Raw genomic sequence first — 21,917 nt, 5'->3', positions numbered from 1 at the left:
CTCACAATGTGGCCATCAGCTGTAAAAGCTCCAATTCTTATCTGTACCAGGCCTCAAGACTGATGAATCATTGCCCAATTATTATCTAGCCTGCACTTTACATTAACTGTTCCTGTTTTATCTCAGTCTCTCCAGTAAATCTAATGCATTTTTTGAGCAAAGAAATATCATTTTTTTTGGTTCAAAGATTGTACTTTTTTTTATTCATTCACAGGATGTGGGCTTCGCAGGCTGGGCCAGCATTTATTGCCCATCCCTAGTTGCGTTTGAGAAGTTGGTGGTGAGCTGACTTCTTGAACCGCTGCAGTCCATGTGGTGTAGGTACATACAGAGTGCTGTTAGGAAGGGAATTCCAGGATTTTGACCCAGCGACAGTGAAGGAACAGCGATATATTTCCAGGGCAGGATGGTGAGTGACTTGAAGGGGAACTTCCAGGTGTTGGTGTTCCCACCTATCTGCTGCCCATATCCTTACAGATGGTAGTGGTCATGGGTTTGGAAGGTGCTGTCGAAGGAGCCTTGGTGAATTCCTGCAGTGCATCTTGTAGATGGTACACACTGCTGCTACTGTGCATCAGTGGCGGAGGGAGTGAATGTTTGTGGATGTGGTGCCAATCAAGCGGGCTGCTTTGTCTTGGATGGTGTCAAGCTTCTTGAGTGTTGTGGGAGCTGCATTCATCCAGGCAAGTGGAGAGTATTCCATCAGACTCCTGACTTGTAAATGGTGGACAGGCTTTAGGGAGTTAGGAGGAGAGTTACTCGCCACAGGATTCCTAGCCTCTGACCTGCTCTCGTAGCCACAGTATTTATCTGGCTAGTCCAGTTCAGTTTCTGGTCAATGGTAACCCCCAGGATGTTGATAGTGAGGGATTCAGTGATAATAATGCCATTGAACATCAAGGGGCGATGGTTAGATTCTCTCTTGTTGGAGATGGTCAATGCCTGGCACTTGTGTGGCGTGAAGGTTACTTGCCACTTGTCAGCCCAAGCCTGGATATTGTCCAGGTCTTGCTTCATTTGGATATGGACCGCTTCAGTATCTGAGGAGTCGCGAATGGTGCTGAACACTGTTCAATCATCAGTGAACATCACTTACTGGAGTATAACTTGAACACATGAGCATACAAGGCTGGCCAAGAGCCTAATCAATCTCGTCAGCTCCAAAAGCTAATGCCCCTCAGTTGTCCACTCCCTCATCTCAATCTCTCTTAAGATTTTTTGCACTATCTGCCACCACTGCTCCCTTCTGCAATCTGTTCCACAGACTCAAAACCCTCAATAATCATAAAACAGTCAAACTGTCCATTTTCTCTTCCTAAATTGAGTGTGTGGTTCTAGAGTTTGTAAGGAATCTCAAACATGTCATCAGAGTTCAGCCTATCCAATCCCTTAAGTATAAGAACATAAGAAATAGGAGCAGGAGTAGGCCATTCAGCCCCTCAAGCCTGCCTCGCCATTCAATAAGATCATGGCTGATCTGCCCCAGGCCTCAACCCCTCCTTCGTGCCAGTTCCTCATAGCCCTCAACTCCCCGATGTTTCAAAAACCTATCTACCTCCTCTTTAAATACTTTCAGTGATCTAGCCTCCGCAACTCTCTGGGGTAGAGAATTCCAGACATTCACTACCTTCTGAGAGAAGAAATTCCTTCTCATCTCAGTTTTAAATGAATGTCCTGAATAATGTTTCTACTGAGTCTTCTCCTTGAGAGCATATAATCGCAGGCTCTTGAACAATCCCTCAGAGATCCAATGCCTTAAAGTATGCATATAAGTCATCGATGTTTGGAATGGGGTACTTATCTAGCTTGGCTGCCTTGTTTATAGTCAATTTATAGTCCCCACAGATGTGTATGTTTTGGTCAGGCTTAACCACTGGAACTATGGGTGCCGCCCATTCCGAGAATTGGACAGATTGGCTGATGCCCAGCTTTTCTAACCGGCTCAGTTCTGCATCCACCTTCTCCTCAACACATAAGGCACAGGCCTGGCCTTAAAGAAACGTGGTGTCACCTGAGGATCCACATATATTTTTGCTTGCAAGCCTTTCAACTTTGTCCCTAAATACACTGTCGTATTTTCTTAGCAGTTCAAGAACTTCTTCCGTTTTCAGGTGAAATATTTCAGACCAGTCAAGCTTGATTTTCTGTAACCAGTCTCGGCCCAGAAGATTAGGTCCTTCTCCTGTCACTATTATCACAGGCAGCTGGGCTGTCTGTTGCCTATAAGGCACTGGTACTGTGGCGATGCCCTTTACCTGAATAGATTCTCCAGCATGTGTTTTCAATTTAGTGGTTGTCTGCTCCAGATTCAGTGGCTGGGTATCTTCATTCAGGTATTTAAGTGTCTGCTCTCCCCACACTGTGGCTGAGGCTCCTGGATCCACCTCCATTTTCAGTGGCTTCCCATTAACTTGGATTGTGACAGTGATAGGTTCGATTTTTACAGCGGTGACGTTATACAGGGAATGGGTGTCATTATCAGCAGCTTTAGGTTCTACTGTATTTTTTAATTCAATCATGGTGGTTTGCTGCTTTAGGGGCTGTTTTGACTTTGCCCTGCATTTCCTTACTACATGACCCTTTTTATGGCAGTAATGGCCTTCTGCTTCCTTGAATCTACAGGTGTCCAGTCCGTGGTCACCCCCCACCAACACCTACAACAGATTAACCTTGGAGTCGCTGCTGAAGTGCTCCTACTAGGCCTTTTCATGTTTCTAACAGCGGACACTGTCTCCCGCTTCGCTGCTGTGGGTCTGGTTTTCGCGCCATGCCCGGTGATAGGCTCCCATCCCACATGAAGAACAGCGCCACGTGTTGTAAAGCCTGAGAGTCTCTCGCGGCACTTTCCATGGCGAGGGATACTTCCAGGGTGCGCTTCAAGTCAATGTCAACCTCTGCGAGTAAACAGCTCTGAATGGCGTATTCCTGCACTCCTCAAGCTGCTCATTTCTGCAGCATATCATTCAGTGTATCTCTGAATTCGCAGTGTTTTGTCAACTGCTTCAGCTTCACTACATTGGTTGCGATGGGCTCTCCCTGGACCGTCATTCTGGAATTAAATTTAAAACGCTGCATGATTACGGATGGCTTTGGCTGGAAATGTGTTTACATGGGGTCCACTAATTCATTAAAGGACTTAGAATTGGGCGCGTTCGGGGCTGTCAGGCTCTGGATGGGATTGTATGTCTTGCTACCACACACACGCAAAAGGATTGCTTTCTGCTTCTCCTCTACTGTAATTTCATTCGCTACAAAATAAAAACCAAGGTGCTCTACATATTGGCCCCAGTCATCCATAGTCGCATCGTAAGGATCGATTTTGCAGAAGAGCGGCATGGCTGGTGAGTAGTTTTTTCTTTCTTTCTTAAGATTCAATGTACTCACGTTAATAAGGTGAGGTGCAGCATCGGATTTATTTTACCCTCATTACCAAATGTAATGACTTGACGGAGCGGACAGGTTTCAACAAGAAACAGATAAGCTTTATTACAGAGAGCTTTGTTAGATGCTACATGCTCAATCAGGAACCTTCTCAGGAAGCACCGCCCCCCTGGATTACCCGTGCTTAGGGCTCATTGGCCGGAGCCCCCAAGAACATCACGTGACCCCCTGATAGGCAAAAAAAGAGGTTACTACAGACTGGTACAGACACCTCCATGGATTTGTACTCTTATCCTACAAACTATAACTCCTTAAGGTCAAAATCCTGGAACCTCCTCCCTAACAGCACTGTGGGTGTACCTACACCACAGGGACTGCAACGGTTCAAGAAGGTGGTTCACTACCTCCATCTTAAGGGCAATTAGGGATGGGCAATAAATGCTGGCTAGCGATGCCCGCATCCTGTAAAAAATGAATTTAAAAAAATCCAGTTAGCTTTCCTTACTCCTGCCATGTAGTGCACCGTTGGTTTCATTGTCCTATCCTGCAATATCTCCCTGCCCTGACTTTCTCACTCGCTTAAAGATATTTTGTTTGTATTTCCATGGGTTGTTTCCTTTCCCTTTCCTCACTAGCTTTTTTTTTAACATTTTAAATGCCAGTTGTTGCTCAGCAGCCCACTTTCCCAACTTGCCCAGAAAGAAAAGCAGTAAAAGCTGGGAAATAAGTAGGCTGGTCTGAACCGGTCCTTTAGGCCTAAAAATGGAGCGCCGGGGAAAGCTGGGAAATAAGAGCACTGGACCGAAATGGTTTTTCATTCTGGGTGTCCAGATCACTTTGTATTTTGTTTGCCTCTTAGCAATTACTTAATGAAAGGAAAAGAAGGAGGATTTACGTTTCTAAAGTGCCTCAGTTCATCTCTGAGTGACCAATCCAAGCTGACTGGGCCCGAAGCCCTGAAACTCCCACCCCAAGCCTATCAACCTTTATACCTTCCTCCTTTATGATGAAGCTGAAAACTTAGCTCAGCTGCCCTAATATCTCCTTTAGTGGCTCGGTGTCGTACTTTGCTTTATAATCTTCAGAACGATCGACCTGGATGGAGTTGGTGTATTTGGTGACCATCTTCGTGCCTTCGGGGACGGCGCGTTTGGGCAGTTCCCCTGGGCAGTAGGAGGCGGACGGCGCTCTTGATCTCCCCGGCCAAGATGGTGCGGCGCGTGTTGTGGTGAACGAGGCGATGCGCTCAAAAATGTCAGCAACGAAGGAATTCGTAACCCTCATGGCCTCGGATGAGATCCTGGTGGAAGGGTGGAGTTGGGTCAGCATCCTGGACACTTAAGTGGAATAGCTCTGCTTGCGAGATTTCCTCCGCTTCTTGGGCAGCTTCTTAGTGACTTTAGTCAGCGGCTGCTTCGACACCTTGCGAGATGTACTGCCCTTAGTCACAGCCGCCACCTCAGGCACTCCACTCGACTTGGACCAACTCATAACGCTCTTATGAATCGCCTTGGGATGCTTACGCTAACGGTGTTATTTAATTATAAATTGTTGATGTTGCTATTGCGTCAAATTTTGGCTGATAACACTTCTGTGAAGCACCTTGAAATGTTTTATCACACTAAGGATTCAAATTATGGTGGTTGTTAACCATTTTATCAAGTTTATCCCTCTAAGTGGCGAAGACCAATAAATTGTCTAGATGGACTAGCAACGTGTTCAACAACAGAACGGTGAATGGGGCAGGGGTTAGTAAATGGAAAATGCTCTGCCTGGGAAAAAGTAACCAATGGGATGGGACCAGGATAATGTTCAGGATAATGGAGTGAATGAGATGGAATAGGGTGCCATAGCTGTGTTATTAAGTCTGCTGATCTTACAAAACCGTACTGTAGGTACGAACATACGAACACATGAATTAGGAGCAGGAATAGGCCATTCGACCCCTCAAGCCTGCTCCACAATTTTCTAAGATCATGGCTGATGTGGTCTCTACTTTCCTGTCTGCCCCCTACATCCTTTGACTCCCTAAATTTATTTTTTTAAGTAACATTTTTATCCACAACATTAGCTGCTATAACTGGGCAGGAATTTATTAACAACCAGAAACAGACCCAATGAATATAGCTCAATCCTGGACGTAATTGACAGTAAATTCTAATCGCTGTAGTTCCTTGCGAACTCACTGGTGTCTCAGCAAGTGGGTTGACTGAGTCAATCCACTCCCACGCTTGGGGCAAGTGAATAGCCTCTCCTCAGTGTGAACTCGCTGGTGTGTCAGCAGGTGGAATAATCGAGTGAATACATCTTGAACTGTTGCTGTCTGTGTCATGTAGCTAGGTAAGCCCACAGTGCTGTTAGAAAAGGAAATCCAGGATTTTTCCAAATCAGGGGGTGGTGTGTGATTTGGAGGAGAACCTGGAGATGGTTTTTATATGCACTGTTGCCCTTGTTCTCCTAGGTGGTGGAGTTCGAGGGTTTGAAAGGTGCTCTGATTTAAAGCAATGTTAAAATACTCAAACTGCAGGTATGGCAGAATAGGCTCCTTCACTCCAGTTTACATGTATGATATAATTTGCTGTGTCAAACTTAACCTGCAGGCAGCTTAAATCCAATGTAAGTAAATGCAGATTTTCTACAAAGGGGCATATCCATCTGACAGAGTTTAACTGGTTGGAAGCTTGCACATAAAATAGAATTAATATTATTTTCCTTGTGACAACTTTCACATTGTTGACTGCAGTCAAAATCAGTTGTTTTTTTTCTAAACCTGAAATAGAGGATAAGCATAGAGATAACACAGCAGATGGATTTTGTTATAGCTGTAACCAAATTTAGCAAAAGGATGTCAAGTTTAGATGATGATAAGAACTTTCACCAGACTGTATATTTATTTAATGTATGACAACAGGAAGTGGCTACATGAAAAACCAGCATCTCAGAAGGTTATAGAGATGGGGATTGTGACAATCTGAAGGAGGAGGAGGGGCAATTTAGCACCACCAGCCACTTTTATACTCTTATACTGGAGCAAGGGTTCAGAAAATGTGGTCAGCCTCTGGACATTCACGTTAAACCCAACACAGACCAGTTTGGCCCAATGGCCTGTGTCTGTGCTGTAAATTCTATGGCCTGAATTTTACAATCAGCAGCGAAGTTACATCACTCAGTGTTGACCTTAAAGAAAGCTGCCCACAAAGTTCTAGCAACCTCTGTGATGTGGATTTCACCTTTCCTGACATTAATTTCATTCTGGAAACAGCAAAAAAAAAGGACCCCTGACATCCAGCAATTGTGATTTTATCGAGAAGGCAAAGTATCCAATCACCTTCAAGTATTCTGACAGGCAGCAAACCAGGAAGTTAAAAACCACTGATTGTCCTTTTGATTTTAATCAATTTACAGAGAACAAAATAAAGATTGGAATGTAAATTTGAAATTAAGATAGAATCTGAAATATCATAAACAAACTTTAAATAAATATATTTTTATTGATTTTAAAAATTTTTTTTATCATAGTTAAGAAATGTGGCATTCCACAAATATAAAATTGTGTTCTTTTCGGGTCCAGAGAAGTTTTTCAGCAGTAATTATGGCTTAGTGCATCATTAAAATCCCTGTTACACCTCATTCGATAAGTTGTGATTTCTTTCCCCAAGGTTTTTAACACCGAAACTAATAGCATACAGAGTTCAGGTTCATGTCAATTCAAGTGATTGATGAGGTTTTCATCTGTGAGGACTTCAACAGCACATCCCCTAGAGGAGCAGGAAATCACTGACAACAGCTCCTAAGTTTTCACCTTGAACTGCAAGTATGTGGATGCCAGAAATTGCTGTCAGTTTCACAAAGTAATAACGGCAAAAGCTGACAGCTTTGCCCTCATTACAGCATTACAAATCCAGGTCCAAGTGATTCATTCCTTTTACCTTCTGAAAAAATAATGTCTCAGCAAGTGGGTTGGCTGAGTGAAGCCCTTCCCCAATGTGAACTCGCTGGTGTATCAGCAGGTTGGATAATTGAGTGAATAAGCAGACGAGGACTAAAATATTCTGCAGATGGGTTGCTGGACCGCTGCAGTCTTGCGGTGTAGGTATGCCTGCATTGCTGTTAGGAAAGGAAGTCCAGCATTTTTCCAAGTCAGGATGGTGTGTGACTTGGAGGGGAACTTGCAGGTGGTGGTGTTCCCATGCACCTGCTGCCCTTGCCCTTCTAGGTGGTTGACTAATTGGCCTAGATATTACTGGTCTGACAATGTGCCACCTGGTTTGCCCCTTCCCAAATCCTAGGAACGGGATCATTACCTTAAAGAGGGGGAGGGAGGTAGGTGACTGTTAGAATTTGCCTGAGTCCTTTGGTTAATCACTTCTCAATGTGATTATCAGAATTTGAATTTGTGTTAACGTCGGTTTTTGGCCAGAACAATGGGAGTAGAAACTATAGGAGACAGGCTGGCTACATCCCATGTCAGGTGTGAGTATCGGTCATTGACCACAACAATGGAAATACCCAAGTGGTATCACTGAACTATTTGAGATTGTCTACATCACACTATTCCCTTTGTAATATTAACTGTTTAACAGTTAGACCAGCAAGACGGCCATTATGTCAAGTCCGGAGATTTGGCGAGAAGGAACCTGTTTCAATATACATTCTGGATATCATGTGATATAACTTGCAAAGAAGGGGTCAGGGAACAGCACCTTTAGGGTCAGAACTCATGGGACAGTCAGAAGTCCAACTGATGAACAGTCATATTGGAATCTCTCCACAGATGCTGCCAGACCTGCTGAGCTTTTCCAGCACTTTCTGTTTTTATTACAGGGGCCAAGTTTGATCACCTTAGGTTTGCAAGAAACCAGGTTCTATGAATCTATTGCATAACCGTGATAGTTATTAGGCTATTGGTGTCTAAGTAATAAACTTGCATTTTCACAACACACTTGAGCCAGAATCATGAGGAATTATTTAACTGTGTTTAAAAGATTTCCTAACAATGACTGAAGGAACAACCAGACTTTCAGATCAAGAAGATGAGGGACTTGGCTGAACTGGCAAAAGAGCAAATAATCTTCCTTCTGTTTCTACTTTACTGATAGAAATTCATCATTCTGTAATCAGGGGAGACAGTGGTGTAGTGGTAATATCACTGAACTAATAAACCAGAGGCTCAGGGAAGGGGAATGGGTTCAAATCCTACCAAGATGGCTGGTGGGATTTAAATTCAATGAATGATTTGAAAAGCAAATGGCAACAATGAAACCATTGCCAATCATGGGGGGAAAAACACTTCATGCCCTTTAGGGAAAGAAATCTACCATCCCTGGTCTGGCCCGTGTGTGAGTCCAGACCCACAGCAATGTGGCTAATTCTGAAATGGCAACACCATTTACCAACCAATCAGCACTCTCTTCACATACAGTCTATAAACTGTTGTTTTCCCCTTACATTGGTATTCTTGCAAGCGTCCTGATGAGTGTAAGACGAAAAGCTTAGACATGTCTCTTTTTTCAGCAATACTCAAGTTCTGTACTACCTAACGACTAATTGACAATGGACAATGGGGAGAACTCCCAGCTCTTCTTTGCATAATGTTATAGGATCTTTTATATCCAAATAAGAGAGTGGATGTGGCCTCGGTAAATGTCTTACCTGCCAGATGGCACCTCCAACAGTGCAGCACTCTCTCAATACTGCATTGGGAGTGTCAGCCTAGTATTTGTGCTTGAGTCTGGAGTGGGATTTGAACCTACAACCTTGTGACATGGCTAGGTTTTAAACTTGCTGCCAGGGATGCAGGTTGGCACTAATTAGAGATTGTTCCTGATGATCATTTCAGAATTAAAGTTGAGCAATCTCCCTAACAGGTGGCCAGTTTTACACAAGAGCAGCAAGTTTTAAATCCCTCACATCTATTGCGATAAACTCCATTCATTGTCCATTATTTACAACCCTGGTAGCTGTCTTAAGTTGCAGCAAGACCATTTGTAATCTTGGTGCTGTGTTTGATCCCAAAATGAGTTTCCAACAGCGTAACCACTCCATTGCTCGGAGAATAATAGTGCTACTACTGAGGCAAGACTGATCATTGGCTCACTGACAGCATCTTAAGCAGGTTCTATATGTTGGCCCATACGATGGACAGAACTGGCAGATTTTCAGACAGGAAATCTCAAATCTCATCATGCCAGGCCTTCCAGTGCAGTGAGTAACTCTCCTCCTGACCCCCCAAAGCCTATCCACCATCTACAAGTCACAAGTCAGAAGTGTGATGGAATACTGTCCACTTGCCTGGATGAGCGCAACTCCAACAACACTTAAGAAACTTGACACCATCCAGGACAAAGCAGTCCGCTTGATTGGCACCCCATCCACAAACATTCACTCCCTCCACTACCGATGCACAGTGGCAGCAGTGTGTACCATCTGCAAGATGCACTGAAGGAACTCACCAAGGCTCCTTAGACAGCACCTTCCAAACCTACAACCACTATCATCTAGAAGAACAAGGGTAGCAGATGGGTGGGAACACCACCATCTGGAAGTTCCCCTCCAAGCCACTCACAATCCCGACTTGGAAATATATCGCCATTCCTTCACTGTTGCTGGGACAAAATCCTGCAACTCCCTTCCTAACAGCACTGTGGGTGTACCTACACCACATGGACTGCAGTGGTTCAAGAAAGCAGCTCACCACCACCTTTTCAAGGGCAATTAGGGTTGGGCAATAAATGCTGGCCCAGCCAGCGAAGCCCACATCCCGTGAATGAATTAAAAAAAAATCAGAGGGGAGGGTTGGGCAGAGGATTTACCCACTCTTCCTCCTGCCTTCTTCCAATTCCGGTCATTCAACTGCGACCCTGCCTTAGCTCATGCCTCAGTTACATGTTAGACTTGACTATTCCAATGCACCTCTGACCGGCTTCCCATCTTTCACTCTACATAAACTTATGTTCATCCTAAATTCTACGCCCCACACTTGCTCTCCATTTGACAATGCCTTAATTTCAAATCCCTCCATGCACTTGCTCCTCCCTATCTCTGTAATCTCCTCCAGCCCTACAAACTCTGAGAGGTCTGTGCTCCACCAATTCTGGCCCTTTGCACATCCCTGATTGTAATCGCTCCACAGTTGTGCCTTCAGCTGCCTTGGCCTTGATTCCACCCTTAAACCACTCCGGCTCTCTACTTCTTTAAAGATGTTCCTTAAAACCTACCTCTTTGATCAAGATTTTGGCTAACTTTCCTGATTTCTCATTCTGTGGCTAGGTGTTGGAAATGGTTTTATTCATATCATTCTTGTTAAGTGCCAATTGAGGCATTTACTACATTAAATGTGCTTTTTAAATGTAAGTTGTCATAACAAAAACAAAAATTTTGGACATACACAGAAACTAAAGATCAAAGTCTATAAAAAGGACAGACAGATTAACATGCTAGGGGTACATGCCTCTGGTTAATAAATCAGGAAGAGAACCTTCAAGAGCAACAGAGACGAGCAGCACGATTGATTCTAAATGTAAGTGGGATGATGAATGAGAAAGACAAGGAGTGGAAGACCTGTGGTCTGGAGCAAAAGGACAATCTCACTGAGGTGTACAAGGCCAAACCAAAATTATTACTTCACAGTCTGTCAAGCCATCAAGGCCAAAGGATGCAAATTTAAATGAAATTTGAATAAATTTAGCACAGATATTAGGAAAAAAAAATGCATTATTCAAAGGTTGTTCAGCATTTGAAATAGTCTTCCGACACAGATTGGAACATTCCAGATGTTAAAAGGGGATTTAAAATATGGTTGGATGCTGGGATGGGTGAGTTAAGGTATAGAGGGCTAAACTTCAGTGTTTAAGTGCCTTCCTCTCACCTTGTTTTCTTGTTCCTTTTCTCTTCATTTCAGACTGTTAATCATGACTAGCACCAGACCACCTTCAAGCCCTGTACACTTGCCAAACTGTGGTATATGTCATGATAATAGCTGATTGTGGTCGTGGACTCCAGTATTAGATAACATACGGTACCCTGTACTATATATAGGGTCACCTGACCTGGAGATTGAAGGTCAGATAGCACAAGTTGGAGCCTGTCTTGATGGAGTTCAAACACTGCAGATGTGTGTTCATGTTAGGAAAAAGTGTTATAAATAAAGTTAGCTCAGATACAATGTCGATGGCCTGTGTGCATCATTAAAAATAAGAAGAAAAGAAGGCAGTGTACACTACCTTGGTTCCTTTAGAAACAGTTTAGCTGGGGAATTGGATAGCCCACTGGGTTAGATGAATAATTCTCATATTTTTTTAGTTTAAGGGCCCCCTCTTCAAAAGAATGGTAAACATGGGCCCCACCCCCTATGTAATTTAGAATTCTAAATAATGCTTATTATTAGGCTGAGTTGTTAAAACCCCAGAGGAAAACTTAAAACCACTGTCATAACTCATTTTTGCAAATTGTATATGTTGAGATGTAGGCTTTGCATTCTGTAGTAATAAGACCACCGAGTCTCAAGAGGTATTTTTTTATAAAACTAAATTAAACATTTATTAATACAAGAAAGATTGTAAGCACATACATAAGTCTACAAAATTACTACTGCAATAACTACAAAAATTCCCTAATTAATCTGACTCTCAGTTACACCCCCATTAAGGCAACAGTAAAACACATGGATTTAAACAGGACCCAGGCAAAGCACACCCTGGACAGTCACATTCAAAATGAGTTTCTTTTAGCTCTGGGTCCTTGCAGACAGACTTGGGGCTTGCAGGCTGGAGGTTTTAGATCTTAGAATCCCTCTTCCTTATATCAACAGCCTTCTCTTTCTTTACACATATTTTCCTCTTTGAATGCAAATTCTTGTTGTTGATAGGTTTTCTTTAACTTTAAGTCTTCTGACAACAAAACCCTTTCATAATACCCACTTTAATAGTAAGCTTTGAAAAAAATTAAACACATTGTTTCTGAGCTTCACCTGGTTAGGTGTAATATTTCACCCGCTCTTTAGAATGGTCTATTAAAAATGCAAATTGCCCCCTTTACACCTCACCTTCTATTTATCTAATTACCATTTCAAACCTACTTCTCTTCTATACATCAAAGCCTCAAGACCAGCTGGCTTTAATCCAATTAAGACATACACAAATAGACACAGGCACCACTAAACTCTTTTTTTAAAACAATTTCCAATAACATTATTGATATTATTCTATCTCCTTGACATTATATAAAAGTGCGGCATGTAAAATAGTGTCTTAATCATTTTTACAAAATCAGGTATTTAGGGGGAGTCAGCGGCATAGTGGTATTGTCACTGGACTGGTAATCCAGAGAGCCAGGGTAATGCTCTGGGGACCCGGGTTTGAATCCCACTGTGGTGGAGTTTGAATTCAATAAAAATCTGGAGCTAGAAGTCTAATAATGACCACGAAACCGTTGTCCTAATGCTGAAATCTGCTGTCTTTACCTGGTCTACATGTGACTCCAGACCCACAGCAATGTGGTTGACCCTTAAAACTTAGGGATGGGCAAAGAATGCTGGCCTAGCCAGTGACACCCACATCCCATGAATGAAGACATACTTTCATATTGTCCTCCATGTGCAATATATGAAGACAACTAACTGTTCATGTGGCATCTGCACTCTGCTCCCATCTCCCACGTTCCCCCATCTCTCTCAACTCAAGCTCACACTCTTTCACATTATTTCACAGACCTACTATAAAGTCTGTATGGACCCCGAGGGATACCTGAGCTCCAGTTTGAGCATCATTGGGTTAGACACTGGCCTGCCAGTTCAAATCCAAACCCAACTGAGAGGATGATACTTTTCTCTGTCTGCTGGCTATACCAGTCCCAGAACAATTCAAACAATCTCATTCAGGTCCCTGCTGAGCATGGATCTATGGTACAAACTGTTTCGACCTAATTTGACTCTAATTTCACTTAGAAAGGTCTAAAGATGGACAATGTGAGAAATGGAAAACCAATGCCATGTTGCTACAGTAAGGCCTGTTCCTTTGAAGAGTGGGGCTAAGGTTCATTGTTGGGGCACAGTATAGGGAGCTTTACTTTGCACCAAGCTTTCTGTACCTGACCTGGAAGCGCTTAATTCTGACAATAGGGTCTGAATCGTCCCAGATTTGCACTAAGTGCTGTAGTGGACGGATAAAATGGTGTTTTACCGGCGGGTTTTCTTGCCATATCGTCCCATTCCCAGGAAACACGGCATTTCCATGGCAGGTGGGCTCTCATTCATCGGCTACACCATCACCTCATTGCTTTATCACACCGGGTGCCATATTTAAAGTCCAGCCATGCATACGCATCTCAGTGCTTCCAGCCAATGACTACTGCAGGGAAGATGTCCACAAAAGGCGCAAAGACTGCAGCCCCCAGGTTTAATGATGCATCACTGGAATGCCGTTGGAACGCTATGGAGGCCTGCGTGATGTCCTCTATCTCTGCTCTGGCCGCAGGATGGGCAGCGGCATCACCAATCCAGCATGGCAGGCGGTGGCAGCAGTGGTCAGTGCCAATGCCGCACAGAAGAGGTTGGCCACCAAAGCAGATAGAGGGTGAATGATCTCATCCATGCAGCCAGGATATGGCAACCACCTCATCACTCTAAACTCACACACTCAAGTCCATCACACATTCACTGGCATCTCACCCACTGCCAGCATTCTCAGACACACACCCTCACATGTCCACCTGGTCTCATCTCCTCTGGAGACTGCCTCCTCAGCCCTCACCCTCTTGAGGCCACTTGCACAGATCGACTTGTGCCCCCACAAACACGCGGGGATACCCTCCTTCCCCAGTACAGCCCTCGTCCTGCAGCCTCCCTTGCCTGAGGCCACTTCTCACCCTTCCCCAAGCAAGGTCTTGCCCTGCAGCCTTAGCCACCCAAATATGTCTGATCTGGTGGGTAGAGACCTACCCGTGAGCCCCCTAAAAGTGCTGTGGTGCCATCTGTGAAACCTGGCGCTGATGACTGCAAGTGCTGACCAAAGCAAGGTAGGCATTCAAACCTTGAAATCCCAAGTGAAGAGCAGCCCGCCAGGTGCACGTCGCTTATGTGCTGTTGTGAAACACGTTGGCGTGTTTTCCTGCTGACATGGGTGGACGATCCAGCGGAGGTGAGGGGGGGATGATTCTGCTGTGCAGACCTTATAATAATATGCTGATGTATTACAATGAGGTTCCCGATGTCCGATGGCTGGAAACATGGACGATCGCAAACTGGTTTCATGACGTCGTGAAACTGATTTCTGGCCTTCTCGCCATATTGTCCGCTCACATCACTGAACACACCTGACACCGGCAGGTACAGAAAATCCCAGCCTAGATCGCTGAAATGCAAAAACATTCCATTCCTCAGCACTAATAACCCTCACTTTAACGAGCAAAGAAAGCATTTTATCCATTACAGTGTTGATAATAGGAAGCATCAACAGTGACTATGTAGTGGATCAGTATCTGTGACCTCTGTCTAGTCATGTAGTGTGGTCTGGTAAATGCAGTATCTACGATATTCATTTGGCTACCTCTGTTGGAAAATCTGATATTAATCCAAACACAAACACAAACACAAACATGTGGAAGTCCAAGAGAATAAGAGCTAGAGAATAGGAGAGAGAAAGAAACCTATTTTGGGGTCTTGGAGCCTGGTGGCCATCAGCTATTCCTGTGCAAGGGCCTCATCTCCCTCAGCCTTGAAGCTGTTTCTTCCGTACCCTCTAACCAAGGATAGATGAAGAGGCTAACAATTCCTCTACTCGCGCTGAAACAGATGATCCATCCCCCCCGCTGTTTGTGGGATCTTGCTGTGTACAAATTGGCTGCCACCTTTCCTGCATTACAACAGTGGTTTGGTTTAAAGTGTTTTTGGACGTCCTGAGATTGTGATGGGGTTGCCACTGCCCAAGATGGAATGAAAACTCTTTGGCACTGATCACCAAAATGCAGTTCAGAGCAACACTTGCACAGTTTCAAACTCCTGTTTTTTTTTATATATCACTTACAGTGGTCAATGTTTCTGCCAAGTCAATTCCATTTCCGTGGCAACAATGCTTGGCAATTAACAATAGCGAAAGAGCTATCACCAGTAATGTACAGAGGCTGAATATCCTTGAAGATGTGAGAACTGCTCAAGATGGCATCAAACAAACAAATCTTCACAATTAAACACGCTCATTTCTCACCGTCAAAGGAAGGTGACTGCTAAGGAACAAATCATTTTTATTTTTTTGAGTGAGTCAAACCATTTAAACAGTGCCGTGTAGATTGGCCTCAGTTTCACAGACAGCCCCGCCAGAATCATCACTGCAGGCAGAGGCCCAAAAGTAAATACAACATTTAATGAAAACAGTCTTTTAATGGGACACCTTTCACGTCTCAGTCTCTAGAATCCTATGCGAAATCCTAAATTGATGCGAGAAATGGAGAAAAACTGTAAAAACACAGGCAGAGAGGTAGAGTGGAGAGAGAGAGAGAGAGAGAGTGAGAGAAAGATGAAGATAGCGAGAACAAACAGAAATATTTCACTGTGGAAACTATTAGCATGTTTCAAAGAAAGACTCGATTTATTCCTGGTTGAACAGAAATCGTTTATCTGCAAACACACAAAGGCAGCTAACAAAGGAAAATGCTGGGCAATGTCAAACAAAGGAGCTATTAAAAATAGAAGCTGCGAAACTGGAACAGCCAGCAGCTGTAAAGAGATAATGTTGGAGTAAATATAGTGGAACTATTGTCTTGCTGCCATAGGCCCCTTTGTATTCACTTGCATTGCAAATGGGTCTATTGTTTTGTTTCCTTTGTCCGTGGTCTCTTTTGTCTTGCTTCGATTGTTAACCCGTCCCTTTTGTCTCTTCATTCTTTGTTTAATGTCCTTTTGTTTGATTTGTGCACTGTCATTATTTTTACTGGGTTTTAACTGCTTCGTTGCTGCTGTGGCCATTAGTCAGTGTTCCAATGCAAGCTTTGGATAATGGCCAATGCAGGTAGGATGAGAATAGTGCAGTACTTTCAGAGCTGCTTTCGTACCATCCCCAGGTCTCCAGCGTCTCACATTTGTGCCATGCCTCTTTTATTTGAAAGGTTGCACCCTTATGTCAACAGGAAGGATTTTAACCACAGCATCCCAGTTAAAATGGTCGTAAATAAGTACACAATCCAATACCATGTACAACACCACAGTCATGATGTACAGTACAGAGGTTTCCATCAGAGCAGTGTCGAATGCAGCACATTCATGTCCTAGCAATCTAGATCCACTCTCACTAACCCCAGTTCCATTCTGTGTTCTCTACTACTGGATGTCCAAAGAGAGTTCTACCTCATTACAGCATTACAGCAGTGACTACATTTCAATAGTACTTTATTGACTGGAGTGTGCTTTCAGCCATCAACAGCACTTCATAAAGCCAAGTTCTTTCTTTCTTTTCTCAGTTAGGCGTCTATACGATTTACACATATGATATTAAGACTTGCATTTCTATAGCACCTTTCACAACCCCAGGACATCCTAAAGCACTTTACAACCTATGAAGTTCTTTTGAATGTAGCCGTGGTTGTAATGCGAGAAACGCAACAGCCAAATTGCACACAGCAAGCTCCCGTAAACAGCAATGCGATAATGAGCAGAGAATCTGTTCCTGTGAAGTCGACTGAGGGATAAATATTGGCCTAGAAACCCCCTGCTTTTGTTCAAAATAGTATCAGAGGATCTTTTACCTCTGCCTGAGAGGGCATACGGGCCTTGGTTTAATGTTTGATCCAAAAGACAACACTGCTGACACTGCAGCATCCCATCAGTACATCACTGGAGCGTCAAGTACAGTTTTGTGCTCAGGAGGAACTTGAATTCACAACCGCCTGTCTCATAGTTGACAGAGGTACCAGCTGAACCGTGGCTGGTAAACCTCCAGTGCAGTCAGGCAAAGAACCACTTTGAGGTCTGCAGTGTTCATATAGGTGTCTGAGCATGCATGAGACACAGCTGTCCGGTACTATTTCCTACTTTCCATGGTGAGCATGTTCCATAATTGGCTGCAGTGTGTATAGGGACATCCTGAGGGCATGAAAAGGTGCTATATCAATGCAAGCCCTTCCTGTCTTTACCAGGTTGGTCTGTAAAGTATTTATGGGGACATTTAGTGGGACTCTAAGTCCCAGTGCCTGACTGGAGAAACTCTGTTCCTTAGGGTATTACCAGCTGCAGCTTCAGAGGCTGGTGCCTCTCAAAGCCTCCAAGCCCAACAGTGTTTCCTGTCATTGGTATTTCCCATGAGTGCACTTTATTTTTTGCATACAACTTTCCAGCCATGACACTATGCAAACAACAGGATATATCAGAATCAACATGAAAACTCCATACTGGAAGCATCTCCAGTATACATTGAAAAAAAAACTGGCTGGTGTCAGGAGCCAGCTAGTGGCATTTTGACTATTAGCTGATGAATTTGTTCATTCATTTTGACTGACCATGGATCATAGCCCCGAATTACTTATGGAAATATTGAACTTTTAAGTAAGACATATGATTTTTTTAAATAAAGGACATACAAGCAAAAGTTGGCTGAGACTGTAAAGTAACCATTTGCCGGAAAATTCCTATGTGGATTACACTTGACCAACTAGTCCATAGAACAGAATGTCGCAGCTAAAATGGTGTCAAGGACTACTTCAGATAGAGACACTTCAAATGAAAAGATGCAATGGAAAAACTGAACTATAATCTCCTGTGGTTGCAGAGATAATGAAGGCTGAGTACCATCCCAGCAGAAACCATCCCCTGTGAGTTATATCCCAGACTGTGAACATGATTTGAGTTGAAAAGAAAGCAGTTTCCGGGTGAAAGACATGTTTGTTTTTTTCTCTTCCAGGAAAAGGGGTTTCTACAAGAAAAGGGGTTAAAGACCCAACTGCAATCCTGGTCTCCTTGGTGCTAGTTCTGGTGTTCTAGTTCTGGTGTGCGAGTGTGCACTGTGAAGATCACAGCTGAAGAACATCAACTAGGCATCCCAGCGCTTGCAGGTGAAATAAAAAGCCCTCTCTCTCTCTGGTTGCTGGAGGCAAGTCAAAAGTTGACAAAGCCACAGCAAAAAGGAAGCAGGACAACTCCCTTCAGCTAACCTGCAGAGCCAAGAGTCTCCAAACCCACTGCTCAACTGCCAAAGTCAGCTCTACCAGAATCACTCAATTTAACAGATGCAATGTTTCGCCATCTACTCCTCATGGACAAGCCAAAAACTGATTCGTATATTTTTTCTTTAACTTGTATTACTGGACTCACTTCTCATTTCTAACCTGTGTGTATGTGTGTTGTGTTTTTATTATTTTTCTCGCATTTTAGTAACTAATAAATTCACTCTTTCTTTGACTCAAGGGAGCCTGGTTAAAAACATAAATACATTTGTACTATGAAAAGGTATCCACAAGGGAAGGGGTCCTTTTTAAGTTAACCTTGTAGCGACCAACCAAAGGGGTTGAATAAAGAAGGGGAGCCAATTCATCCCTCCTCACCCGGGAGCATAACAAATTGGGATACCTTGTCTGGGATCATAAGAAATTAGGGGAACCTTCCCCTGGGACTGGTTGTAGCAAACTGGGGGCTCGTCTGAGATCATAACAAATTGGGGGAACCTCGTCCAGGGACCAGTCATAAGAATTTTCACCATAGTCTTATTGGAGCCGTTGGCATTGTCTTGCTTCTTCTCTGGTTTTCTTCAAGCCTTCCTCGGTCGACATCTCAATGTTATCCATCCATTTGATTTTTCTTCTTCCTCTCCTGTTATTACCCTCAATTTCTTCTCCAACTGTTGCCAGGGCAAGGCTGTTGGATCTTCGTTTCCCATGTCCATACTCGGTTATCTTTCTCTTTCTTCAGAGTCCAACTCTTGCATTCACAGAGTGTAACAATCCACACTAGTGACTGGACTAGACTTTCTTCAGTTCCAAGCTGATGCTTTTGGACTCCCGGATGCTACTTAAGTCACCTCTTGCCGTAACTAATCTAACCTGGGTTTCATTCTTGGATCTTACTTTGATGTTCATAATCGAGCAAAGGTACTTGAATTTGTCCACTGCCTCCATCTCGCTGCTTCCAATCTTGACTTTTCCATGAAGGAATTCACTGATGGATGCAGTGAAATGTAAATCAATAAATATCACTTCCATTCTCTCACTCCCTCCTCCACCAATGCACAGTGGCAGCGCTTTGTACCAGTTACAAAATGCACTCCATCAACTCGCCATGGCTTCTTCAACAGCTGTGTGTGCTGCCAACGCTATGCATGGGCAGCTGATGACATGCCGCGTTTAACGGCTGCAATATTTATAAGGGCGCATGCATGGTCATCACTGGCAGCAGGAGGAGAGAGTGTTATGAATTTCTAGCCTGGGCTGCCAGTGATGGATTTTGGCAACTCCAATTATGGGAAGGATTTGCAGACTGGAAACTAAAATCCTTTCCTTGTAGGATCCCTTACTACAGTCACGCTGGTGAGTGTTAAACTCTGCCTTACTACCCCAGTAATATAAGTGGATTATAGGTTGTTCTGAGTGTTAGACTATATTGCCTTGTCTAACACTCACAGTGACCTACAATCCATTTACATTACTGGGATAGTGAGGCAGAGTTTAGAAACGCCAGCATGGCTGCAGTAAAGTACCCCACAAATAAAAGACTTTAGTTTCCCGTCTGCAAATCCTTCCCTCCCCACTTCTGCCACTCTGAGTTCCAGGTTGCAGGCTCCAGCAGTGGCATCATTCCATTTCTGCGCCAGCGCAGACGGTTATCAGCAACCATCTTGCGCGGCCATATTGCATTGGCAGGAAACACAGGGTTCTTTGACAGAGCCTCCCAAACCCGCAGCCTCTACCACGAGGTCTCACCTGCCTTCTTGGGTAGATGTAGAAGAGCCCATTTGAAGAAGGACAAGGAAGTTATCCCTGGTGTTCTAGCCAATATTTATAACTCAATCGCTGTCACGAGAACAGATTATCTGGTCATTGTCACATGCCTGTTTGTGGGAATTTGCTGCGCACAAATTGGTACCACGTTTCCTACATTACAACTGCAAAATAAAACTTCATTGACCGTAAAGCACTTTTTGAGATGTCCGGTAGTCACGAAGAGCACTTTATAAATGCAAGCCTTTCTTTTTTCTTTGCACGCTGGTAACTGATCTTGGAGCTGTAGTTTGTACACAAAGCTGTGCAGTGAGACAATCAAAGCATTAGACAATAGATAACAAAATCTTGTTTGGTGCCCACATAACCACAATAATATTGGAACTTCCTGCTGTGTCCCCTGTGGTTACAGATCACAGGATCCCAGAGGTTTCCTATACAAGACCTATTGTGATTTAGTGAGATCGCATGATTGCAGTTAGTCCTTTTTAGATGATTCATGCAGAGACCTTTGTCCAGGGGGTTACATTTAGGAGACAGCAGCAACCAATAAACCAGTGAGTTATATTTGGAGAGAGAACGTCACCCAATAAAGAATGTTACCCGTGCAGCAGTAGAGCTATTCACATTCAGACAGGCATTGTTACCCAATAAAACTCAGTATAAACAAAGTCGTAAAAATTGCTTTGGAGTACATAGGAATGGAATGCCCACACTAGTGCAATAGCCTCCTTCAAAAATAATGACTGAGTTATTCTCAGAGAGAGACCTCTACTTATTAGACGTAACACGGCAGGGTTACTAACTCTCGGGCTTTGCTTCTAGTTCCATCCGCAGTCTCGCCTCTCCCCATAACACCGGGTCAGCTCATTTAAAGATTTTTGAGATGCACTCATTGCTGGATCAGTGGGTCCCAACAGCTACACAGAGAAATTGCTACTCAGTGAACAAAAAACTGTTATTCAGTAAACATGTGGTTGTACTCCGACGCTGTCACTCAACAAACCGAGTTGTACCCAGGGATTGCTACCGAGTAAATGCAAGATCATATTCAGAAAATTATTGTTCATAAACAGAGCTATATTCAGAGGTGGCCAGTGGTTCAGTGACAAATTTTGCCCGAAAATGCTCGCCTGAAGCATTTTGGGATGCTAAAGTTAAAGGTGCTATACAAATGCAAGTTGTTGTTGTCGAACATAGATATATTCAAGGCGAGATTATTATTGAGTAAACACTCAACTCTCCTCTCCTTTCCCCCTGCCACTGCCCCCACCTCCCCCCTTGCAACCCCCACGACCCCCGCAGACTCTGCTTGTGTGTATGCAGGACAGAAAGTGTTACCAAAAATCATAGGGCTGAGAATTGGATCCGGACCAAATTTAGCTTACAATATTGGTGCGGTGCACAATACTATTGCTTGATGAGCCCAGTGGTGGCAATTAGTCCAACAACCTCAATTGTTTGTGCAGAAAGAACAAGAATTGGGTCCCTTCAACACTGACCAAGGAGGTAAGCAGAGTCCAGGGAAGAATTCCTGGCGGGGTTTTACCTTTGGGCTGGGACCCTGATGCCAGGATAATGCCGGTCCCAACCCAGCGCTGTGTCGGCAGCAGCAGCCTAGC

The sequence above is a fragment of the Cetorhinus maximus genome, chromosome 8 (genome assembly GCF_964194155.1).
Source record: "Cetorhinus maximus chromosome 8, sCetMax3.hap1.1, whole genome shotgun sequence".
In the NCBI taxonomy this organism is placed as follows: Eukaryota; Metazoa; Chordata; class Chondrichthyes; order Lamniformes; family Cetorhinidae; genus Cetorhinus; species Cetorhinus maximus.
The sequence above is the reverse complement of the archived record's forward strand: the minus strand, read 5'-3'. Positions refer to the sequence as shown.